Here is a 7,100-nt window from a genome sequence, read left to right on the forward strand (position 1 = left end):
CAAATGCAAACCGAGAATACCCAATTTCGCCTAATCATGATTTTCGATTTTCTGTTACTTTTTGCTCACCTGCTTGGATGTTAACTCTTCCCTAAGATCCTAAAAAACAATATTTATAGATTTAAAAAATAAATTCCTTAACAAATTATATAGGATTTTCTAACCTTCGGTTTTCCTTACCTTCGCGATATTTTGAAGTGGACCATTAGATAAAAAACGCTCAATCAGGCAATACAAATCTAAAAAAGATAAAAGATGAGATCTTCCTCCTCTTAAGAAATTGCGATATCGCGCACTGTAATTGTCATAAATAACATTAAAATTGCAAACTGACATACCAGACATATCAATCTGACTTCGTGATTGCATTATTGGCGTATAATAAAACACGTTTTCCCATCAACTCAACCAATATTCCACACGAATTTATATAAAAAAAGAAGGAAGACACTGAATCATATCTGCAGTGTAAGATAGACAGCGCTACCTTTCCATAAACTGACAGTCTTCCAGCGATGCGCTCAATGTTGGACATGACTTTTTTTTTCATTACGAAAACAACCCAATTTTAAGAAAATCCATTAAATTGGCGAATTTGAAAATATTTAAACTTTGTAACAGGGAACCTTAGCAGAAATTCAAAAATATTGGACAAATATTTCTGTAAATATTAATATTCATCCGCGTAATGCGGAAGGTTGTTAAAAGGGTAAACCCCGGAATGTAAACCTATAGCTTTAAACATTGCGTATAAAATATGTAAACCAATTTACGGAAATGGAAATAAAAAAACTAACAGTTTTATTTTATTTAGTCGAAGCACAAATTATTTCCTAAACCGTTTTATTAAGTTAATTTACGATGTTATAAAATGTAGCCAGATTTTTCATTTTACTACCTACTTTTAAGTTCGAGCTTGCTTGTGTATCACACATTGATGTGGACCTACTGTGTGCGAAAACAACTAGCACATAGATAGTTTAATCATTGGTATACTAATAGAAGTGTGTGTAAGTGAATAATAATAGTGATATCCAATTTAGCGGTTAGCAATCTTTTTAGAACGCGAGAAGAAAATCAAATTTAATAGTTTAATAAATAGTCACGTAGGATAAACTAACGTGTGGTGAGTTTTGCCACGCCAGAGTAACCGTAGTAGTCTGTTGTGGGCAGACTTGTACACATATAAACTTCTAGTTTTTTAGTTCAAGGAATTCTAGCAAAATAGGACTAATTCTAATCTAATTTGTAAAGCCTTTTTCCTAATCTTATTCGAATTTTACCTAAAATGCTACATTGTCCAACGGAAACAAAAATAGATTGCGATTTAAACCAAATTAATTGAGAATATATGGGTTTCTAAGTTATATTCTGGTTTTCAAGAATTTAGTAATACTAATCTAATTTGAGAAAACTAAAAAGATCTAATTTAAATTCTAACCTAATTCGGAAAAATGAAATGTTTTAAATATAAATCCAATCTAATTTAAAAAAAGGTAAAATAAATCAAGTTGACCAAGTCTGGTTGTGGGTGCTACAACACAGTTTGAAGAAACTGATTTTGAAAAACCATGACAATTTTTGCATTTTTTTCGTATTTTCGTCGCCCTGTTACATCTGCATAGGTTGTTACCAGTGGTGGAATTTATAATGCCAAATTTAGCAGTCTCTTACTGTTCACTTGTGGAGTCCAGATCGCGCACGTTCGGAGGTAAAATTATTGACGTATCGTAAGAAGGTATAAGTACCTATTCTCGTTTGTTCATTTGCAATAAATGTTATTTGACTGTGGTTCTCACACACAATTTGGTTCACCTTTTCGACGTGATATTCAACACGCAAAACCTTCTGGCTTGCTAACAAAATAAAAAATTACCATGCATTAACCTTTTGTTTTAATTAAAATATTTTAAACCTACGCTTTTGTACCTATTTTAGTTTTATTAATCCGTGTGTTATTCTTTTAAATCGTTAAGTCGGAGAATAATTTATCTACTTTATTTTCAAAGATTTCTTTCCTAAACTTGTTTTTCCATTCAGGCTACTAAAGACAAGTTTACAGAAAGAAATGATGTTTCTATGCCATCGGTGAATTTTATTCAACCTGCAGTTGCTCTTTGAGCTCGGCCCCAGATGGACAACAATCATCCGCCGACAACCTTTGAAGACGCCTCTACGTCGTTTTGCAGCACGGCAAAGCCTATTATTGTTCCGCTTCAAACTTTCCAGCCTGTAGCAGTTACGACCAGCAGCGAAATTTCAACTGAAGTGACGCCTTGTCAACAAATCGGTTTTATTCAATCTGCTACAAAGACAACTCAAACAACTATGACGTCATGCAACCCTACGTCAAACTTTGCTAAAAGGTACTCCTAACCTAAAGGTACTCCTAACCTATCTTTTTCATCTTTGCTTTTCAATAATCTTATCTGACAGGATTTCTTGCATATATTATGTTGCTGAGTATTGCGATGATTGGAATCATCCGCCGGACTTAACTGCTTGCAAGGAAACCTTTTGCATCTGTTGCAAAAATAGCCGCACCTTCTTACGACGTTTACACCTGATGATAACTTATAGTAAGCTTTCATTTCTTTACTTCACCGTATCTACGACTGCTGACTATCCTATCCTTTTCCTCTTATTCTCAGCCTTTTGCTAGTTTTATGTTAGACGTTTGGTTAACGTTTTTGGGTAATTTTTCAGCGCCTAACTAGTATAGTTACCGTGTTGCCTATGGCAGCTATAGTTTATTCGTAATTTTTTGCGCGCTATGCATTGTCAGCTATTAATACGCCTTATTTATAATTTTACGAAACACGTCTCTTTTTCTCACTAAGTTGGATTATGTTAGTAGTAGACCTATGTTTTACGCTACTTTGATTATATCGTTTAGCCCAGGGTTTCTCAACCGTGGCCCACGGACCCTTGAGGGGCTACCAAGCGGTCATTGGGAGGCCACGGGCTTAACTCTGTAGCTATAGGTATTGCAAAACCAAAGTGTCGCGATGATCGAAATTTGCAAGTTAACTTAAATTTGTCATTTTTATTACGTAAAACTTTATCTTTTTTTGTAAAACTTTCTTGTAACGTTTCGTAATAATTTTTTCTGACAAGTTCTTTGACACGTCAGTAGGCATGTTTAAAGTATAATATTGGATTCGTTTTATCACGAAAAGTTACGCTTAATCGAACTTTGCTGCTTTGTAGCCAAGTAGTGCGGGGGCTAAATCATAAAGTGTGCGACGTGCGTCAAATACTGTTGGGCGAGCAACTAACGTGTAGCCTAGTAGTCGGAAAACTGTGGGTCATATTTATTGGGCCGCGAGTTACTTTTAAATAGTTTAGTGGTATCATGTAGTTTTGGGCCGCGTGATAGCCGAACATTCATTGCGTTGTATTTAAAAAAATCGTATGGCTAGGAATTTTTATATTGCCTCAGCGTAGTTCAGGCCTGTCAAACTATATTTTTTTGTGAACTTTATCTATATAAACGCATATTTTTGTCGTCTAATATCTCCATTTTAAAGTATCATTATGGCTTGCCGATGATTTCGGTATTAAGGCACCATGTAATACACACCCTAACGCTGTTTGAACCTAGACTCCCTACAAAATTCAATTTCTACCAAAATATATTTAGTTGTAGTTTTTATTCAACTTTGTAATGTGGGTATTGTATCATGAGTAACATATATTCAAATTTTAAAACAGGATTAACATAATGTACTCCTTTTACATGTTTCGAGCGAACTTTGTACGAGATTGCGAGTGCTGCCATTCAGCTGTGGAGATGATTTTTTTGCGTTTTGCGCGATAAACTTGGCTTGGTTGCAAAATACCACACAGGCTAGCTCGAAAAAAACATGTTTCTTAAATTAGGCCCTACCATACGGCGTTACTTGCGAAGTCAAATGTAAGGATTTTTATGCACTTTTATAAGTTTTATACTTAAATATATTCAGCCAAAAAGCGATATTTTGTGACTTCTTATGTCTTGTGACTTATAACTGTACAGTTCAATTTTTGTTTAATTATACTATATATGATTTCGAGCAATATTCGAATCCTGTCATGTGCCATATGCGTCACATATCCACTGTTTTCGTGATGGTTTTACGTAGTGGGCATAAAACGCAAGTTTGGTGCAGGGTTACTCGACGTCAATTTTTGGCCAATACTCAGCGAGGTTATGCATAACGTATTTCTCAAGTAATAGTAACGCATTAATAAAACGAAAATCCAGCAATCATCTCGACGAATGTATAACGTTCGCTTGGCTTAATACAAACAAGCCGAATATAAAAAAATACCTTGGAATGTTCAAGCTTTGTGATGACTAACTATGTTAATTTAAATAAAATGACTAATTTGTTATTTTTTAGAAAATTACTGATTTTGTTAAAATTTTAGAAATTTTTAGAAACTAAGTGCATTTATTCGTTGAATATTAGACATATTTTATTATTAACGTGTGGAAGTAAAACAAGTAAAAACAGTTAAACACTACGCTAGGTATTTCTATAAGTAGTGGGCCACGAGGGTTGAGAGCCTTTTAAAGGGGCCACGAACCATAAAAGGTTGAGAACCACTGGCATAGCCTAAAGGTTTTGTGCGTCTCATCGCACTCTCATAAGTGAAGGTTTTGGCAACTTAAACTGATAACACTATTGTAGTGTAGATTTTGTATTAAAAGTGACACCTCTCCAACAGGACCGGAAGTTCGAGAGTTGCACACTCCCATATAAGTAGGGCTTCCATATTTTCAGCACCTAAAAAGAGAACATTTTTTGCCGGCAAGTAAAACAAAAGTAGAATTGTTACGTTTGAGTTTAATGATGTTTTATGCTGATTTTCGGCATGTTTGGTTGTTTGGGTATTCTCGGATTAATTTTCGATAGGAAATTTGGTGTTGCTGGCCGACTCGAGCGCAAATATTGATCTTTTTGTTGCAAGCGCAATGGTTTTGCTTTTGGCGGCTACGAAGAGAGTTATAAGTGACGATTTAAAATCCTACGTTTTAAAGTAAATAATAACACACCTTTGCTTTATTAATCGGTCTTTTTACATGTGAGGTTCGGTTGCAATTTTTCTGGCTCAATGTTTGCAATAACAATTAAGAAGGTATAGGGCTGGTAGGGTAATTTGTTGGAAAACCTTTTTAAAGCCAGCAATTTAGCATGTTTCATGGCTACAGTATTTTTATGAAATAAATACAACGTCTCGCCTAAAAGTCTTGTGGAAAGTATAAGGAACTAATTCTAAATGCAAAAACAGAGGACATTTGGGCATTTTTGAGCGTCCTCGGAGGACCATTGACTTTTCTTGAGGAAAGAGGACAAATCCTCCTGAAAGAGGACATGTGGTAGGCCTACATATAAGGCCCCTATTTTTTTAATTAACTAACCACAAAAAATGTTTCTGTTATTAACAATGTTTCAGTAAAACGCCAATAATTTAATGATTGTTTAGCGACGGTAAGACGTTTATTTCTTTTTTTGTGAACAGTTTTTGTCTGGAGCTTTATACAAAATGTGGACATCAAAGAATTGAAAAAATTTAGACATGGCGTAAAGTGGTATTAATAGGTGCGCATAAGAGGTTTATAAGTCTTCACCCCTCGGTTTCCACGAGGCCGTATCCTTAAGCAGACTTGGACAACTAGATTTATTTTAGCTTTTTAAAATTAGATTAGAATTAAAATTAGAGAATTTCAGTTTTTCTAAATTAGATTAGAATTAGATCATTTTGAGTTTTCTCAAATTAGAATTAGAATTACCGAATTCTTAAAAAAACGAATTTGAACCAGAATTTAAACTAAAATTACATTTTATTGTTCACAATCAATTACATTTAAATCGAAAAGTATTTTATTAGGAATGTGCATGTCAATTATGTGTGTGCTAATTTTTAAGCATTTTAGCATAGCATTTGGTTTTTAGTCCGTGAAAATTACGTTTCAACCAGGGCTTTGGAGCCGGAGCCTCGGAGCCGTGCATTTTTAACGGAGCCGGAGCTGGAGCCGGAGCTCTACGTGAAATTCAAACGGAGCTGGGGCCAGCTGTTTAAAAAATAGCTCCGGCTCCGATGTATTTCATGAGATGCTATGCTACTGTTAATGGCTGAATCCACATAATTTAACAGCTACCCTTCACAAAATCAAAAAAGGTGGCCTCTTTTTGCGCCAACTTTTCTAACTAATCATTGTAATGTTTTTTTGTTTTTTTGTTGTGGTTCTCCAAAGACTAACACCTATTAGACTGTAATTCTGTAAGAAACAATTTTCAAGTGTTTTGTGAATAATATTATATATATTATAGTTATACCTCGTTTATTTATACCCCGAAGTTCTTAAGTTTAATTATTGTGGGCTTCTCAGTAGACCAGTATATGCAAAACGTTCGCTCTGGCGTCCAAAATGGCATAAATCAAGTTAGATTCGAAGTCAGTAATAAACCTTGTTCGTACGTCAACTTGACGTTTTAATCAGGTTGCTTTGTGGTCCGCCAAAACGTAAAAAATACCATTTTAAATAGTTTGAAATGACGTCAAAAGTGACTGAAAAGACGTTTTGACGTCAGTAAACAACGTTTTTTGTACGTCATTTATGACGTTTTAAAAATTACGTTACAATTTGTCTAAAATAAGTTAATTTTGATGTCAAAAATCAACGTTATATCTACTTCACGTATGACGTTCTAAACTTGTTGCATTATAGTTTTACGCAACGTTAAAATACAGCGTTAGTTTAACGTGTAAACGACGCCTAAACTGGTCTAAAAATGTTAGTATTGACGTCAGTAATAGACGTTCTTTGCATGTCACGTATAACGTTGTAAATTTTGTTCATTGTGGTTCGTCACAACGTTTAAAAATAACGTTCATAATACGTTCAGTGACGTCCATAATGATGTAACACATGTTAGGTTCGATGTCTGGAATCAACGTCGTTTTAACGTTACAAATTACGTTGAAATTTTGTCGCATTGCGCTTTGTTCTAACGTTAAATTAGACCTTAGTGCCACGTTTTGCATTGCTTTTGATAACAACGCCACGACATGTTTTCTTAACGTTCGTTTGAACACATTCCCACAACGTT

General features: G+C 34.6%; 1 protein-coding gene and 1 long non-coding RNA gene across 2 annotated transcripts in view; one reads left to right on the forward strand and one right to left on the reverse strand.

Annotated features, from left to right (window-relative positions):
- Positions 1–95, reverse strand: part of LOC146138124 (bromodomain and WD repeat-containing protein 3-like) — a 62,656-nt gene extending 62,561 nt beyond the window's left edge. The window contains exon 1 of the mRNA XM_083393354.1: positions 70–95. The gene's annotated coding sequence lies outside the window, so the exon portion shown is untranslated. The remainder of the gene's footprint in view (positions 1–69) is intronic.
- A 1,502-nt stretch (positions 96–1,597) lies between these two features.
- LOC146138125 (uncharacterized) lies at positions 1,598–4,254 on the forward strand. The gene is made up of 3 exons (XR_014501415.1): positions 1,598–1,711; positions 2,041–2,366; positions 2,437–4,254. It is a non-coding gene; the product is annotated as an uncharacterized LOC146138125 (long non-coding RNA).
- The last annotated feature ends 2,846 nt before the right edge of the window (positions 4,255–7,100 follow it).

This window comes from Ascidiella aspersa, chromosome 7, assembly GCF_963924565.1.
Source record: "Ascidiella aspersa chromosome 7, kaAscAspe10.2, whole genome shotgun sequence".
NCBI classification, from domain to species: Eukaryota; Metazoa; Chordata; class Ascidiacea; order Phlebobranchia; family Ascidiidae; genus Ascidiella; species Ascidiella aspersa.